Raw genomic sequence first — 18358 nt, 5'->3', positions numbered from 1 at the left:
CCACAATCTCTGACCAGGGATCCCAGCACTTACCTAGGGTTCATTTTCCGTGGATTTGGTGGACCCAGCCTCCCACGTTCTGCTCCTGCCATATTTTTGACCTCACCACACCCAGAACACTAAGGACAGATTGGCATCATCAAGGGAGCTTTCTGTCTCTGAACTGCAAACAGCTTTCCAGAAAAGGATCTCATTCAGAAATCTTTTAGGAGGCACAATGGGGCCAATATTCTTCTTCTTCTTCTTTTTTACTTTCTCACAACAAAACACATGAGATTTGTATGGGGGAGGGAACTAGTGTAACACAAGCATTTTAGTAACAAAATCTCTCTTTTTTGGAACTGTGACTATTTTTTTATTTTTTTTGCTTTATTGAACGGCTGATTTATTTCATTTCAAACATCCAACAATTATATTTTCAGTCAGACCCTGAAGGATCTTAAGTAATGCTAGCAAGCCTGGTGTAAAAATGGATTTCTACTCAGTGACGTCACAGCTCCACTTAGCCTCTAGGATTTCTGTCAGAACAAATACATCTTCCTCTCCCATACTTCTTCCCCCCACCCCTCTGCAGGGTTTACACTTCCTTCTTCGACAATCATTTTTTAAAATGCCAGTGATAATTTTTCTCTGTCTGGTATTAAATTCCCTGAAACGATTCCCTAAAACTATTCATGCCTTTTACAGAAAATTCAGTGGATCCAATTAGTTATTTCTCAACCTTTGTTTTGAAGATGTGATTAATGTCACCGAAAAATAAACATGTGCACATCAACTAGTTTTAATTCAGGGAGAAAATTTTAAGAGGTGCCTTCTCTCTTAGCAACATTTCCAAAGTCAATAGCATTCAGGGGATCTGGACCTGAGCTTCTTGGCTGAGGCTAGGGGTAAGCAGCTTAAAACACAGATATCAATTCTTCCTGCTGAATTCCAGTTTCATTTGCATGTTGCTGTACACACCAGTGGGGATGCATGCGATGTGGATTAGCTGTTTGGTTTCCCCGCACCAACAACTGTCCCCTCCAACTCCTCTTCACGAAGCTACCACCTGCACATGTGCAACAGCTACCTCAAATGTACACACCTCAGCTGAACTATGAAGTTGAATGTGGCTTATGTTTTCCAATCAGATGGAAGCTGGTTTGAGGGGAAAAGATCAAACAGTAGCATTTATCAAGAAACTACAGCATGGGTAGGCAAACTAAGGCCTGGGGGCCGGATCCAGCCCAATTGCCTTCTAAATCTGGCCCACGGACGGTCTGGGAATTACAGTGGTGCCTCGCAAGACGAAATTAATTCGTTCCGCAAGTTTTTTCTTCTTGCGAGTTTTTCGTCTTGCGATGCACGGTTTCCCATAGGAATGCATTGAAAATCAATTAATGCGTTCCTATGCAAACCGCCTTCAGACCAGGTCCGGGGACAGTCTGTCCCCCCAGTGGCGTAGCGTGGGGGGTGCCAGGGGTGCCGGCCGCACCGGGCGCAACATGGGCGGGGGGCGCGCTCGCACTAGCAGCTCTCTGCCCCTACTAAAATCCACGGGTTAGGGAGCCCGCGCTCGCTCGGCTTGGCGAGGAGGTTGCAGAAGGGGGAGAGCGAAGCCTTCTGCCGCGGGCAAAAAAAAGGAGAGGAAGCCGGGCGGGCGGGCGGGCGGGCTGGCTGGCTGGCGGGGGTCTGGCTGCGCCTGCTGCTGCCGTTGCCGCTGCTGCCGGGGCTTTGACAGCTTGGCGGAGCGGAGGGAGAGGAGCTTTATGGTAATTGCGGCTCTCTCTCCACTGGCCGCCTGGGTAGTGAGCCGAGCCGAGCAGGGAGTCTGGCGAGGGGGCGGGAAGAGACTTTTCCACCTCGCCTGGTCAAAAAGGAGAGCGGAGTCTCCTCAGGGCGCCCTCAGGCAGGGCAGGGCAAGGCAAGCAGAGCGAGGAGGAGAGAGAGAGGAAGGGGGGGGGGAGCAGTAAGGAAACGCTGCGGTGTGGAGGAGGAATCAGGAGAGAAAGCGAAAAGAGGAAAGAAAAGAGGCAGCTCCAGGAGAGCGCGGGGGAAAGAGAAGCCTTCGCTGCTGCTGCTTGGGAGAGTAAATTACTGTACTTGCCTTGCCCCGGGTTAGGGGGCGCAAATTAATTGCCTTGCCCCCGGTTAGGGGGCGCAAATTACTTGCCTTGCCCCGGGTGCTGATAACCCACGCTACGCCGCTGTGTCCCCCGACCTCTTCTGAAGGCTGGGGGGGGGGGACAAGGGCTTTTCTTCCCACCCCCAGCATTTTAAAAAACCCCAGGACAGCGGAGGACTTCTCCGCTGTCCGGGGCGATGTAAAAGCCCCTGGGAAGGCAGGCAGGGGGGACAAAGACTTTTGCCCCCCGCCCGCCTTCAGAAGAGGTCCTGAAGGCGGGCGGGGGGTGAAAGTCTTTGCTCCCCACCGCCTGCCTTCCAAAGCCGTCCAGGACAGCGGAGAAACGTGCTGCCTTTCTCCGCTCTCCCGGGAAGGTGGGCGGGGGGCGAAAGTCTTTGCCCCCCCGCCTGCCTTCAAAAGCCGTCCGGGACAGCGGAGAAACGCGCTGCCTTTCTCCGCTCTCCCGGGAAGGCAGGCAGGGGGGAGCAAAGACTTTCGCCCCCCGTCCGCCTTCAGAAGAGGTCCAGGACCTCTTCTGAAGGCGGGCGGGGGGCGAAAGTCTTTGCTCCCCCCCCGCCTGCCTTCAAAAGCCGTCCGCGATAGCGGGAAGCGCTTCCCTGCTATCCCGGACTGCTTTTAAAATGCTGGCGGTGGGGAGCAAAGCCTTTCGGCCCCCGCCGGCCTTCCTGGACCTCTTCTGAAGGCCGGAGGGGGGGAAAGGCTTTGCTCCCCACCACCAGCATTTAAAAGAGGTCCCCGGAGATTTCCCTATGGGCTTTCTTCTTGCGAAGCAAGCCCATAGGGAAATTCGTCTTGCGAAGCGCCTCCAAAACAGAAAACCCTTTCGTCTTGCGGGTTTTCCGTCTTGCGAGGCATTCGTCTTGCGGGGCACCACTGTAGTGTGATTTTACATGAGTAGAATGTGTCCTTTTATTTAAAATGCATCTCTGGGTTATTTGTGGGGCCTGCCTGGTGTTTTTACATGAGTAGAATGTGTGCTTTTACAGTGGTACCTTGGGTTACAGACACTTCAGGTTACAGACTCCGCTAACCCAGATATAGTACCTCAGGTTAAGAACTTTGCTTCAGGATGAGAACAGAAATCGTGCAGCAGTGGCGCAGTGGTTACATATGCTTCAGGTTACATATGCTTCAGGTTACAGACTCCGCTAACACAGAAATAGTGCTTCAGGTTAAGAACTTTGCTTCAGGATGAGAACAGAAATTGTGCTCCGGTAGCATGGCAGCAGCAAGTGGCCCCATTAGCTAAAGTGGTGCTTCAGGTTAAGAACAGTTTCAGGTTAAGAACGGACCTCCGGAATGAATTAAGTTCTTAAACTGAGGTACCACTGTATTTAAAATGCATCTCTGGGTTATTTGTGGGGCAGAGGAATTTGTTCATCCCCCCCCCCCCCCAAAAAAAATATAGTCCGGTCTGAGGGACAGTGGACCGGCCCACTGCTGAAAAAGTTTGCTGACCCCTGAACTGCGGGATAGATACGGATTGTGGCCAGTACACTGGAGCCAGAGTACATGGTGATATGTACAGAGTCAGAGCCTTGGTGGAAGGAGTGTGGGGAGGGGAGTGAGAATCTCTCCATAGTTTATAAGACCCTGTTTCACACAGATAAAGCAATTATTTTGTAACAGTTTTGAATATGCACTCTGGGCTTGTTGCCAGCCCACTGCCTAATATAAATCAGTGCTGCTCCACTAACTTCATGATCTACATACAGATGTGCAGTTACTTCAGTTCTTGAATCACATCATCTTAATATCAAGCAGCTCTGTACATTTAGTTTAGCTTTAAAAAAAGGTGTGTCAAGTTAGGGAACTACTGAGAGGTTGGTAATAAGGGTACAACAAGTGGGACCTCCAACAAAATGTTGCAGTATATCTTCACCTCCTAACAGGTGCATTGCTCTTCAGGATATCAGACATACAGCCATGGCTTTCTCCTTGATATGAAAGTATAGTATAAGTTGTCAGAAGCTCAATCATTCACATTTAGGATCAATAGTGGTGTATTATTTAGAACAATTGAGGCTTCGGAGATTTTATGGCTAAGGTATGAATCCCTAGTAAGCGCTCTCTCTCTCTTTCTCTTTTAATACTCCAAGATTTTTGTTTGTTTGCCATAGCTAGGTAAAAAGTGTCTATGATAACTTGATTTTGGGATATGTGTGTTAAATAATTTTTGGACTTCTTTATGTTAACCCTTTACCGTACGTTCCAATTTCCTTTTTGTAAGTTATATTTTTAAGAGCCACTATTAATGTTGTCTGTTGTTTAGAACTCCTGAAGATGGGTCTTTTTTTATTTGGAAATGTGTTGAGGTACACTGAAGAGTTCTGCATTACCGAGCACAGGAACCTGTTCTCCTTTGTTCATTTGTTCCCCTTTCCCCCTTTCCCCCTGTGCAGAGGGGTTCAAGCAGGACATTTCACCCCACATCTCACAGGTTTTCTGATACAGTGGATAAGCAACACCCCAGTCTCCCAATGACCACCAACCATATTCAGGGGCACTTTCAGACCATCACTATTTTCAGGTAGGATTCAATGACACATTGGCAAATTGATGTCATGTGCCGAAAGCCAATTTGGGGCTCTTGCACAATGGGCCTGCTTCCTCCAAAGACGTGACTTTTTGTGAGTGACGGGAAGATGCTGTGGAAAGTGTGGGATGATGCTTTCTTTGATGCTACGTCGTCTATCCCCCTCCTCCAACAAACCAGAGTGGATGCTCATTAAACAGCAACATTGTCCAATCTCCCTGCAAAGAAATTGGCATGGATGCTCAATAAACAGATAATCCAGAAGCACTCTCCATCTTAAATGGACTGCTTGAGGGGCTTATCTCCTTTGTTTTTAGTCCCCCCTCCCCTTGGTACTTCTGCAAACCGCAGAGCTCCCCTGAGGATGCTGAGACTTCCGTTTCTCCATAGCCTCGTTTTGTTTCTAGTCTTGTTGGCATGTGTGCTCTGAGTTTGCATGCTCGAATATACGTGTCTGTGCCATAGTTAGGCTATGAATAGACTGTTTCACATGTATAATACGATAGCTGCTTTCAAAGAATGTAGATCAGATACTTTAAACTTTGCACACTGGACTAATTCTGGTGCCACTTCACTTTGATTAGATTCCAAATGCACAATGGAGTACTATATAAAGAATCATTTTACATGACAGCCTTGCAAGTTAAATTCTTTTCACTGTCACTCACGGGAGCCTTTGCAAGAGAATCACGTTACATTACAAAGTCACCGCTCCTTATTTAATAGGGAAGAAAGGCTGCCAATCCACACTTTTCAAAGTAAGTCACATTGAAATCAGTCAGAATTACCCCAACTAAAGGACTTTAAGATCAGATTCTCAGGCTGTGCGCATATACTCCTGTTCACTCTGCATCCAGTCTACTTCCACCACTGGATTGGAACACACGTCAGTCACGATCCATATCTAACAGGGATCTATCATGCCGTTTCTTAGGAGATACTGTGTTTTGATGAGCTCTTCCCAAAACCATCCTCAATCTGAATGGAGAAAAAGAACTTTAAAATGGCAATGTGTACACATAGCCAGACATAAATGATTGTCAAAGAAGAGCTTCCTCACTACAACAGCTCCAACTTGTGGACTTGCCTTGAAACTACAGAATTTATTAGGTTTGACCAAGTTAGCACTTATGGATGCCATTTAGTGCATAAGACGAGAGTGGCTGGATCGGAACAAACAGCTATCTAGTTCAGCATCCTTTTGCACACAGTGGCCAGCCAATAGGAAGGCCACAAGCAGGACACGAGCCCCAAAGCACTCTCCTACTGCTGTTCCCCAGGGACTGCTATTCAGAGGCATGGAGCCTTTGAACCTGAAGAGTGTATACAAACCGAACATTTAAAAACAGCACAAAGCGCTTATGTGCAATACAAATCAGTGCAAAAACTCGACTACCACCACCTGAACACCTAAACCCAAGTAGCATAAAATCATCATCATCAACAACAATGCAAAGGGGAAAGAAATTGGTTCAAGAATTTAAGAAGCACCCAAGCTGTATTATTGAGGAGCTGGGATAGCTCAGTCAGTACAGCATGAGACTCTTAATCTCGAGGTTGTGGGTTTGAGCCCCACATTGGGCAAAATATTCCTGCATTGTAGGGGGTTGGACTAGATGCCCCCTGTGGTCCTTTCCAACTCTAAAATTCTACATGCCTGCTGCAAATTAAAGGTTAACAATTTTGGGAGAATAAAAAAGGCTTCCGTTTGTGCCTAACGTTCCATAATGTAGGCACCAGGTGATCTTCTCCAGGGAGAATCTTCTGTACATAGGCATAGAAGACCTCAAACTGGTTGCTGAATGCCAACATATTAATTTTGACCTAAAGAAAAAAGTGCTTTTTTAAAAAAAATATCTTATGAGTAAATCTCCCTGAGATGGTGGTTTAGGAGGCAATAAATAAATAAAAGACGATGATGACAATATTAATATTAAAGATGAGGGAAGGTAATCCTTTGGGTATCCTGCCAACCTAGCAGTTCGAAAGCACGTCAAAGTGCAAGTAGATAAATAGGTACCACTCCAGTGGGAAGGTAAACGGTGTTTCCGTGCGCTGCTCTGGTTCGCCAGAAGCGGCTTAGTCATGCTGGCCACATGACCCGGAAGCTGTATGCCGGCTCCCTCGGCCAATAAAGCAAGATGAGTGCCGCAACCCCAGAGTTGGCCACGACTAGACCTAATGGTCAGGGGTCCCTTTACCTTTACCTAGTTCTTTGGGTAACTCAGCCCCAAGCCAGTTAAGCCCTTAAAAGTTAAAAGCAGCACAATGTAGTTGGTCTGCATACCACTCTGTGTCATCAAAGTGACTTTGGATCCATATAACTTGCCAGGATCAGTCCCTGGCACTTTCAAAGTTCTCCAGTGGCAAGGCTGGGAAAGAGCTCTGCTTGTTTCCTCGATTAGTTGCTACCAGTCAGGGCCAGACTTGATAGCACAACTCAGTGTTTGGCAGCGGTATATGTTCAGATATGTACCGTGTATCGCTGCTGTGCATCTCACGTGCTGGGCAAACCCCTGCTATGTTTTGTTTGCAGTTCAGGCCTCACCTTGTTAGTCAAGGTGACTGCTCCTTTCTAATTATTAAGTCCTAACCACAAGCTGTGCAATAACAGTGACACAGTAGCCAAAACTCGCCTGATTGTCCAACCAATGAAACTGTGGAATGATTCTTGCCACGTGAATCAGAAGGCAGCTTGTTTTCCTTTCCCTGTATGGCACGTGGGTTCCTTTGTCCACAGAAACTCTGATTAAAAGGTCCCCTCAAGACTGTCACTGTTTTGCAGGAGGGATTCAACTGCACACCAGGAAATTCAGATGTGCACAATTAAAGTGCTCTTGTGGAACAAAACCCACTTGAAGGGAAAAAAGAAAGGGAAAAAAGAACTTTGTACAGTAAGGAAAGTGACTGGAAAATGCACTAGAAAGGGCAGGATAACAACCGATTGATGGGAAGTTGCATAACGTCTGTTTAGTTCATTTATATACCACTTCATATTTCAGCAGAAATCTCTAAGTGGTTTACATATCCTAACAAAGAGGAAGAAGAAGGAGAAGGAGAAGGAGAAGGAGAAGGAGGAGAAGGAGAAGGAGAAGGAGAAGGAGAAGGAGAAGGAGGAGGAGGAGGAGGAGGAGAAGAAGAAGAAGAAGAAGAAGAAGAAGAAGAAGAAGAAGAAGAAGAAGAAGAAGAAGAAGAAGAAGATACAAATTCCACAAATTCTGCACAATGATGTCAGGCTGAATTCTCATAAACACACAGCCGCCATAAAACCTCCACACAAACAAATCATAATTATTGCTAAACAAACAGTGCCTCTGTGCATATAACCTCTGTGCAAGCTTTTTGCAAACAAATCAGAATGAGCACTCAATAAACTGGTTGTCTGGAGGCAAAATTACTTCTTAGTAACACCACTACATCGAACATTCAAAGCAGCTAATAATGGACTCATCTAAATGTGAATGCCTCACACTTAGGGACAAGGCTATTGGTCATTGTGGAAACATCTCATCAACTAGAATTTTTTTTAAAAGGTGATTTGGAAAACCATTTCCCAACATTTTGTATGTACAATAGCTCTCCTTTCAGAAATATCAGAGGCCTGAAATTATTGAAATGTGCATCCTAATTTAAGCTTCCATTATAGAAAAGCCCTAGCACAATGAATCAATGCCAGAGATTAATTAAGAGGTAATACAATAAGTTGGTTCATATACAATGCCTGGAGCTGCCAGTAGTCAGCTTGGCACTTTAGGAAAAACCATTTTAGCTGTCATCTCTTTAGACTGCCAGCACGTTTATGAGCAGCATTTGGAAAGCCAGTCCTTGCTGCATTGTGTCTAAGGTGAAATAGACACTGTCAATTTAAATGCCACGTTTTCCACAAGTACACCTGTGCTCATTTTTTTAAAAAACAAAAGTTTAAGCACAGTAGTACATGACAATCCATAATAAAAGGTACAGATAACACAGGGCAGGAATTCTAATTTCAGAAGGCATGGGACATCCAACACATTTTGCAGTGACAATAAAGGGCACTTCCGGACCCCCTTTACATTGAGCATTCATCCTGGTTTGTTTGCAGGGAGATCAGAAGATGTTGCCATTCATTCCAATTTATTTACGGGGAGGTTAGATAGATGACATTGTGTGAAAGCAGCTGCTATCCCACACTTTCCAATGCATTTCTCTGTCACTTTTTAAAATTTGATCTTTTGGGGAAGTGCTATAGTTTGATCAACACAAAGTGCTACAGTTCCAAGAGAGTCCCTGTGTCAAATTGTGCCTGGTCTGATGATTTAGTACAGTATTAAGCACACAGGCCAGGAGCTAAAGCAAACTGAGGTCTTCTGAGGGCTGCTATTCAATACATACGCACTGATTAAAATAACAGGGTGTGGGTGGGGAATTGAAGGTAAGAGTTCTATACATTTGTTTTCTGTTCACTAAATACAATTGAACCACTGAATGACAAGACCCCAAGATATGGTAGTAACAATTGGGTAGGCTGAAGTCCACTCCTGGACTCTAGAGAGCACCAGGCAGGAACAGCTCCAGAAAAACTAGTTACGTTATTATGGGCCCAAGGATTCTATAGAATCATAGAATTTAAGAGTTGGAAGGGATCCCAAGGGTCATCTAGTCCAACTCCTTGCAATGCAGGAATCTTAACCACAGCATCCATGACAGATATCCACCCAACCTCTGCTTAAAAACCTCCAAGGAGAGTCTACCACCTCTTGTGGGAGTCTGTTCCACTGCCCAACAGCTCTTATGGCCAGAAAATTCTTCCTGATGTTTAGTCAGAATCTCCTTTCTTGTAACTTGAATTCATTGGATTGGGTCCTAGACTCTGGAGCAGGAGAAACAAGCTCCATGTGACAGCCTTTCAGATATTTGAAGATGGCTATCATATCTCCTCTCAGTTTCTGTTTTACCAGGCCAAACATACCCAGCTCCTTCAACCATTCCTCATAAAGCTTGGTTTCCAGACCCTTGATCAACTTGGTCACTCTACTCTGCACATGTCCATAACCTTCTTAAACTAGGTGCCAAGAACTGGACCCAGTACTCCAGGTGTGGTCTGACCAAGGCAGAATGGAGCAGGACTATTACAGTGGTATCTTGGTTTAAGAACAGCTTAGTTTATGAACAACTTGGATTAAGAACACTGCAAACCCGGAAGTAGGTGTTTTGGTTCGTGAACTTTGCCTTAGAAGCAGAACATGTTTTGCTTCCTGTTGAGTGTGTTCCATTTGTAAATTGAGTCCCCCGATGCTATGGGAAAGCACGCCTTGGTTTAAGAACATTTTGGTTTAAGAACAGACTTCCAGAACGGATTAAGTTCATAAACCAAGGTACCACTGTACTTCCCTTGATCAGAACACTATACTTCTGCTGATGCAGCCTATTAAAAACATTAATATATTGCAGCTGGGGGAGTGAATGGGTAGCAGGAAATATGGGGGGGGGGAGCATTTACTACACAGAATAAACTTTGGCACTAGGGCAGAAGTCAAGTAATCGCAGAAGGCACAGCGCAAATAAAAACAAAGGTCTAAAATCAAGATAGGCTACTTCAATCAATATTAGGATTGTCGTCTTCTCTTGAGAACCTAGCCAGGCTAAAAACTGACTGGGAGACACATAGCACTCGCACCTTAATGAAAAGTGCATTGTGCGGGTAGCATACCTGCCATTTTGGATGCCACACTCTCATGCTGCACTCTTGCCCTGGAAAAAGGCCCTTTTCGAGGCGACAGTGAGACGTGAATCACATGAGTTACCCAGGAGCAGGCCTCAGAAGAGACATGCCCTGCTTTTTGGTCTCCAAAAGCTGGGATAGTATGGGGTAGTGCAAAGTTGTGGCTAAGGGGGTCAGACTAGGACCTGGGAGTTCAGAGTTGAAATCCCCACTCAGCCATACTGTATGACCTTGGGCTGCTCACAGTCTTTCAGCCTGAAGCTACCTCACAGGGTTATTCTGCAGTTAAAATAGAAAGGTGGAAAACCATGAGCAGCACCTTGGAGAAAAAGAGGGATATAAATATTAGAATGAATGAATGAAATAATGATATATATTTTTTGCAACCACCAGCACCAGTCATGTCTCCAACCTCTCCTGCACCACCTCTTAAGATGTCACAGGGGATGACCTGTTCTTTTGTTTTCCTTTAGTGGCATTTCCCTATTTCTTCTATAGCCAACAACTAAAACATTCGTGCCACCCCAGCTTATCTGCCTGGCGACAGCTCAGAGTTTTTCCTATCCATAATCCGGTCTTTCAGGTTTCGAGGCTATTTTTAAAGCTTTGAAATCGAGGCGCTAAAAAGCAAAGAATTTGCCCCAGCATTCCTCAGCTCAGTTATTTCCTCTCTACTCTTTAATTCCCATTCGGCCACAGCAGGGCCAAGCCGAGCAAACTCCGAAGAAAACAAAATCCAGAGCCCGACTGCACTCCCCCTCTCTCTTACTCTCTCTCCCGCCCTCAGGTGAAACTTCAGTGGCCGGACCAGCTTTCCTAGTTTCAGGTGGAGGCCCAGGTGAGTCGAATGGACCTATGGGTAATGTAGTTCATTTTTTCTTCCAGTAGGAGTTACGAGGCGGCATCGGAACTCAGAGTTCCAGAAAGCCTTGCGGCCTCCAACCCACAAACAGAAGGTGTGTCTTCTAATTAGAATTCCTAACCTGTTCACTTTTTCTTTTTTTCTAAATTTCAAGCCAGCATGGGATCCCCAAGAGCGCTTTAGAACACGCTTGTCTCCAAAGCAATGCCCTTTGGATAAGCAGCTGCTGCGGATTTGAAGGGAGAAAGGACCAAAGGTACGTGGGCTTTGTTTCACCTTAAAGTTTCAAAGTTCAGGTGAGGGGGAGATGGGCGGAATGGGGTTCGGGAGGCAACATGGATATGGACAGATTTGCATGCGGAGTGGATCCGCTTCCTGATCGCGCTCTGCGACCATCTCTTCTCTTTTCTTTTCTTTTACAAATCGGCAGCCTCAGCATCCGAGCCGCATTTTACCCTCAACTAAGAAGGAGCTTTCGCTGCCATCGCGCCCCTAAGTTTGGGGCAAGTTTATCCTGCTGTTTCCATGTAGAAAGCACCTGTGGGCATTGGAGCCGACTCCTAGGTGCCGAAGTCCCTTCGTCCCACCCACCCACTCATAAAATATACGAGGGGACCGTTCTCCCCAAAGCTGATGGGCACTGCCATTCAAATGGTGTGCATGCACCGCATCATGTGATCGATTACCCAGTGCTGTGATCGATCATGTGATCAATAATGTGAGGTGGGGAATACCCCAACATTTTACTCAAGTTGGCTCCCCTGCCTGTGGGCATCACTCCCCATTTTATAAAACCATTACTGATGTTTGTATCAATAGGAGAACTAATTTTTAAACCTAGAGCAATTTACAAGGTTTCATACACTCCCAGGGCACTTTTGCTTTTTAGTCCATTAGCTTCTCGGCTTGAATCGTTTCTCATTACAGGGCTCTTGGCCCATGTAAGCTTTGGAGCCATTTCAGAGATGAAGTAGTCCCTGCTGGCTTCCAGCATAAGACATTGGGTGATAACCTACAAATGTGGTTAAGAGCCCCCTGGCATGTTAAACATCGATTCTGTGGAAGGGTTAGCTTAAAAGCTGATCGAAACAATGCCCCGATAACTCCTTTTATGAGGAGTCAACACTACTCAGTCCTGGGTAAAATGACAGTTCTGAGGTCTGCTATTCTTTTGCCTCGCATCACAAAAGAAGGAAAGATTCAATTATACATCTTATTCCTAATCCTAGCAATATCTTTTACTCAATCTAAATGGCATGGTAGTGCATTATATATGACCTATTATAGCATAAAGAACAGAAAGTGTGTGTTGCTAAAAGGTTTTACTGATGTAATGTAAGACTTTTGACTAATGAGATAATTTGAACTGGTTGATTGATGAGCCAGAATCTGAAGTATGAGGATACAGTAGGTGTTTGTAGCAGTTGTACTTTTTGGCCCAAAGCTTTAAAATGATGAATCACTTGAAACTGGAGATACAGTTATTTACATCCAATTCAGTGTGAGTTGAGTTCCATTTGTGGGATGGTTCTTTTTTTTTTTTAAACCACCGCTTGTGTCCTGTGAAAAACCACATTTATGTCTTGGGAAACCTATGAGAGTAGTGTGGGGTATAGAAGGATGTCACTGGGGGAGGTAGAAGAAACTGAGAGCTTCCCCTTGGTGATGGCCATAGATCAATGGTAGACTATCTGCTTTGCACGCAGAACATTCATGGCATCTGGTACGGCTGGGAACGTCCCTTGTTTAAAACCCTGGAGAGCTGCTGTCAGCTTGCATAGTCTGAGCTGGATGAACCAGTTGGCATAAGGCAGCCTCTTCTGTTCCCTGCCCAAGCTGAAGTGCCTTCCACTTGTGATTGGGCCACTTTGGAACCAACCCACTGGAATATAATGGAATTCAACATTGTCTATATATAAAGGATAGCTCACAACTTGCAATCCAGACTCCAGCTGGGCGGTCACCATTGCTTATGCTGTTTTACTGTTTACTCTGCCAAGGTTGGAGGGCAGTACATTCAGAGAATTCTGGGCTGGCTCAGTCCTGCTTTTTGGGAGCTTTCTTTGAGTTACCACTGGCTGGGATCCTGCCAGTGGTAGGATATGTATGGTCTTATGTGTTATCCATCATTGCAACTGTTTCAGTCACCGAAATGTTGGTGGCTTGAACTGCTGGTGGGTCTGGCCTCCCAATCTTCTTCAGCAGCTGTCAGATGCGCCAGATTGGGATTATCTAGCTAAATTTGGAAGCCTCTGGACCAGATGCAGCAAGTTGGTTACGATAACTGTACACAGCCTTTCCCACTGTGATATACAAACTGCATTAGAGCTTGTGCACAAAATTATGTCGAACCACAGTTTACCCTGAGGCTATGTGATGACTGGCCTTGAAGTTTACCTCATAGCTATTTAAAATTGGATGGACATCGCTGCATTTGCTAAACTAACTCGACAGTATCCTGTAGCAGTTTGCTCAAAATACTAATTAGATGCTGTGTTAGTCCTCGTATTGAACATAGCTTTCTCTTCTTTATAATGATGGAGAGGCTATTAATTCACTGTAAGAAAAGCTGGTGAGGGAAGAGATGGGGGGAAAATACAGTTAAGCTAGCATAGTTCTTTCTTGACAGGTTTTTGTCTTCCAAAATAAATGGCCCTATCCCCACTCATAGTTGCAGGTTTTTCTGCTTAGCAATTTAGAAACCTTACTGCTTTCTACACTTCCTGTAATCCCTTTCCTTCTGCCAGTTACTTGTAAAATATTATCTTGTAATAAATACATTAACGGGTCAAAATGGGATTATATTATTAATTTATAAACCTTAATAGATGCAAAACTTTCATATTTAAAAGCCATCCCCTCCTTTAATCGCTTCTCTGCCTGAGCTTTGCACTCAATAGACACCCACATTAAATTGCCCATTACAGTGCTTGAGTTTTCAGAGAGGCTTTGGTTAATTCCCAGCTGTTCTGTGTCTGCCTTGCATTTGAGTTATTTCTTCCCTAAGTGCTTTATTCTGCATTTTAGTTATAGCAATTTTAATTGGCTTCTGTGTTACATTTCAGGCTTTTTAGACTTTTCTCATAATCCTATCAAACTTAGATCTATTAATGGTGTTTTTTCAGTCTTGGTTTTGACACATACCTTCTTCGGGTTAAGTCGCACAACCCTCTTGGCACAGTGCTTGCTCCAGAGAAAACTTGATCTGCACCTGTGTGTGTGTGTGTGTGTGTGTGTGTGTGTGTGTGTGTGTAGCTCTGCATGGATAGACTGATAATTTCTAGTCATGGTGTTATGTTAAAAAAAAGATTGGTGTTGAAGGTTGTATATATATGCTGCGGACACCTGCACAGCCTCTATTAGTGCAGTTTGAGTATTTTCTAAGAATATTTGTTTGGTAAAGTAGATGTGTGATTCATCTCTTTCACATAGGTATTTGTATGGTTTTAACAGATTTGTGTGTGTGTGTGTGTGTGTGTGTATAGTGTGTCTTAATTCTACCAATGTTTGATTGTTTTTAAATTATTGTTTTCCCCTATTTTTCTAGCTGTTCTTACTTTTATCTGTGAGCTGCCTTGTGCTCCTGTCAGGAAAAAGGCAGGGTGAAAAGCAACAACAACAATAATAATAATACAACCCTGAGGTGGATTTTTTGAATCTCTGTGTCAGTTCTTCATCGTTTTTGGAGTTAGTGGGAAGCCTCTTGATATTCTAATTACCTAATGAAGTTATTCTTCACTCCTGAGAAAGTTGTTGACAGTTTCTCTTCAGTTCCAAGGTCATGTCATGACCTTACCCCTAAGAAAATAATTGTCAATTCATACCTTGATTTTTATGTGATGAAATTAATGCATGTGATGAAATTATGAATGTTTGTCATGAACGTACCCCGTGTGGCAACAAGTGAGATTTACCAATAGTATTTATTGTACCTTTTCTTAAGAAAAATATTGCCTACTGAAAGGAACATGGACTAGGTAACTGAGTGGCCTTTCAAAATAATAGTGTATATTATCTTTCATTAAGACATTGAGACAGAGATGGGGATCCTGGGCCTCATCCCCTCAGATGCTAGACTCCAACTCCCATCAGCCCCTGCCATCATGGCCAATCATCAGGGCTGATGGGAGCTGGAGTTCAACATTTAGAGAGCCACAAGGTCCCCATCACTGCCTTAAGGCAACCCACCCACTGCATGCATATTTCAAATTGTTTAATATGTACAGTCAGGTCTTTCCTCACCTCAGACTTTAGTGAAACTGTCTTAGTTTCATTACACAACCATATTCCTCCAAATTTCAGCACGGCACAGCATATTTAATGGCAGACTGTGTTTTACTCTTTCTGTATGACTGATTGTGCAGGCATGTACTGAACTTGCACTTATGATATACATTGCTATCGGCAAGGAAGATTGGTTCTCAGCCAGGGAATGTTTCTCTTAGTTTTCACCGTTGTGACAAAATATGAGTTGGTGTCCTTTTGCTCAAAGTGGAAGGCTTGTTAGGTTCCTGTGAGTTCAGAACACCCAGGATGACCAACCAGCAGCCTCAGAATTTTTCAAAAGATTCTATATATTTCTGAAATATGAAGCATTAACGGGAAATAGACTGTAAAAGCAGATCCAAATCATGCTCAACTGTCCATTTTTGTGTGAAAATAAATTTACTCTACAAAAAGCCTTGATAGAGTGCAGGCGGCTGTGGGATTGTCAGCGACTGGCTTTAAAGCTACTGAGCTGTAGCACTCCTGTTCAATTTATATTTAAGAGGCAATGATTTTCTGTTCTAATGAAAAGCAATAAAGGTTTAAAAGCAATGAAAGAACCGGTGAGTTGTGTACCTGAACTTTCTGAAGTGGCTGGGGGAAGAACAGTGATATGGGACAGAATTTTCTGCAAAATTTTTGCCAGTGCTGTATTTTTCCACGGGTACTTTTTGATTACATAAATTCATCATTAACAACGAATGGGTGCCGATTGCAAATACAATGTTAGGCAAGCTTGGCAGTTTCAGAGTTGTTAGCTTTGTTTATTAAAGGCAAGTAAAATAAGCATGCCAAGTTAGATCCCTCCCTATGGCATAAAAAAAAAATCCAATGCAAATTAGCCCACTTGGCCTAGGAAATTTTCTAGTCAGAAACTTTTCAAGAAGATCCACATCACTGGGGAGGAAGAGAGTCAAGAAGATGGGTGGAGAGTGAGGCGGGACTATTCAGTAAGTGGGGTTGCCATATATCTTTTGTGGTATGTTTGTTTGTGGCAGGTGAAATTTAAACAGGTATAGCTTTTCATTGTATCTCCATCCCAGGAAAGAACATAATGTTCGTATTTTTTATTGAAAGGAGTCCTGCCAGCTGATATAGTTGACATCCCTAGAAGATGGTGGAGGAGGAACTCGCCATATGTCCCCCCCTCCAGTCATCCCCAGTTCCACAAATGGAAAAAGTGGCCTACATTTATGAATCTGCTTAAGGCAGGGATGGAGAACCTGTGACCTTCCAGGTGTTGTTGGACTCTCAACTCTGATTAGCCGTCGCAAGCATGGCCAACAGTCAGGGACGATGGGTGTTGGAGTCCTAGCAACATCTGTAAGGGCCCAGGGTTCACATCTCTGACTTGGGGACACAAGAAGGAAGATGAGGCAAAGATGAGGAGTAAGGACTAAATCCTCTTCTTCTCCAGCTCTTACTTCCACACACCTCCCTTTGTCTGAGCTATTCTAAACTGTTAATAAATAGAGAGGAGGGAGGAGGTCAGCTGGCCTCAATACATGCAGCAGAATGAGGAAGAAAAAACCCGAGATGATAGAACAGATGAACTGGAGGTGTGGAATTGCATTATCAGCCTTTCCCAACCTTCAGACCCCAGTTGTAGTCCAACAACATATGGGGGACCCAAGGATGGGAAAAGCACATACAAAGAAATTTATGCAAATCCAGTGCTAGCATTGTAGAGAGTGCAACTGGAGTAGAATTTTATTTTATTTGCACTATTTTAGGGTTTTAACATGGCACACCTCCACCTGCATGCAACTCAGCATGTCTAGACCAGGAGCCTCTTTGGACGTCAGGGCTGGGCTTTCTCCTTGCTGCAAGGCTCCTATATTTTAAGGCTGCATTTAGTGTGCCAGCTTTGAATCCGTCAGTGTAAATGCTAACTTGTCAGTTGTAAATGCTTACTTAAGCAATGTCTTTATTAGGAACATATTGGCAGAGACGCAAAATAATATCATTAGCTACCAAGTGCAACATTTGCAGTATTCTACTCAATCTTGTACTCAATCTTATGGTGGTTTTTGAAATGATGTTGGCTTCTCTTGCCATGTCATCAGGAATTATTGGGGCGGACTGAGTTTTGTTTCTTGGTATCCTGTAGTTTTATGCACTTTGTGGTCAATACTTGCTTGCTCTTGTCCAATCAACATCCATCCATTTCTGCTTTGGGCAAAATCAGAAATCCTGATACAGGAACTCGAAGGGAATTTGCTACCTGGAGAAATTAGAACAAGCCTAACGGCTATCTAGGCTCCTAAAGCAGAACAGCTAAGAATGGAAAAGTCAATCACCAGATAAATTTAGTGTTGAAAAACAGGTGCATGTATCTGCCTCCCATGGTCTGGACACCTTAGTCAGAACAATATGTAGCAATACCTCAGGCTGCATTGTCTTCTGTCGCTGGGGAAAACAAAGATTATTTTGTAATGCACTGGAGGATTTTGCTGCTGTGGTGGCAAAGTCTGGCTTCACTCGTTAGAGCTGAAATATATTTCACTTTTCTTTCCCTTGTGTTTTTTAGCAGGCTTGTCAGCCCAGTAGTACCCGTCAAACCGAAAAGTTCAGTGCTTAAATCCTCTCTTTGGGTAATGCGTTCCTGAAACTATTGATGCCCATTTTTTCCCTGTCAATCCTTTCAGGAGTTTTGTTTATTAGGTCAATATGTTTATTGAATGTCAAGCAGTATAATATTAGAAACATTTGTGTAAAACATAAAGGTGATTCAAAGATATATATATATATATATATATATATATATATATATATATATATCACCCAGGATACTGAAATAGAGCATTTAAAATTGCTGTGTATTTTAAAAATTCACCAAGGAGCCAGAAAACAAGCTGAGCAGTG

At 44.0% G+C, this 18358-nt stretch overlaps 1 protein-coding gene across 1 annotated transcript in view; it reads left to right on the top strand.

Moving 5' to 3' along the window:
- Positions 1 to 11315: 11315 nt before the first annotated feature.
- The window catches only part of MACC1 (MET transcriptional regulator MACC1), a 29468-nt gene continuing 22425 nt past the window's right edge, over positions 11316 to 18358 (top strand). The window contains exon 1 of the mRNA XM_083467996.1: positions 11316 to 11483. The gene's annotated coding sequence lies outside the window, so the exon portion shown is untranslated. The remainder of the gene's footprint in view (positions 11484 to 18358) is intronic.

Source organism: Podarcis liolepis (assembly GCF_965112155.1).
Source record: "Podarcis liolepis genome assembly, chromosome: 12".
NCBI classification, from domain to species: Eukaryota; Metazoa; Chordata; class Lepidosauria; order Squamata; family Lacertidae; genus Podarcis; species Podarcis liolepis.
Note: the sequence above shows the minus strand (reverse complement) of the source record. Positions and strands in the feature narration are given on the sequence as shown.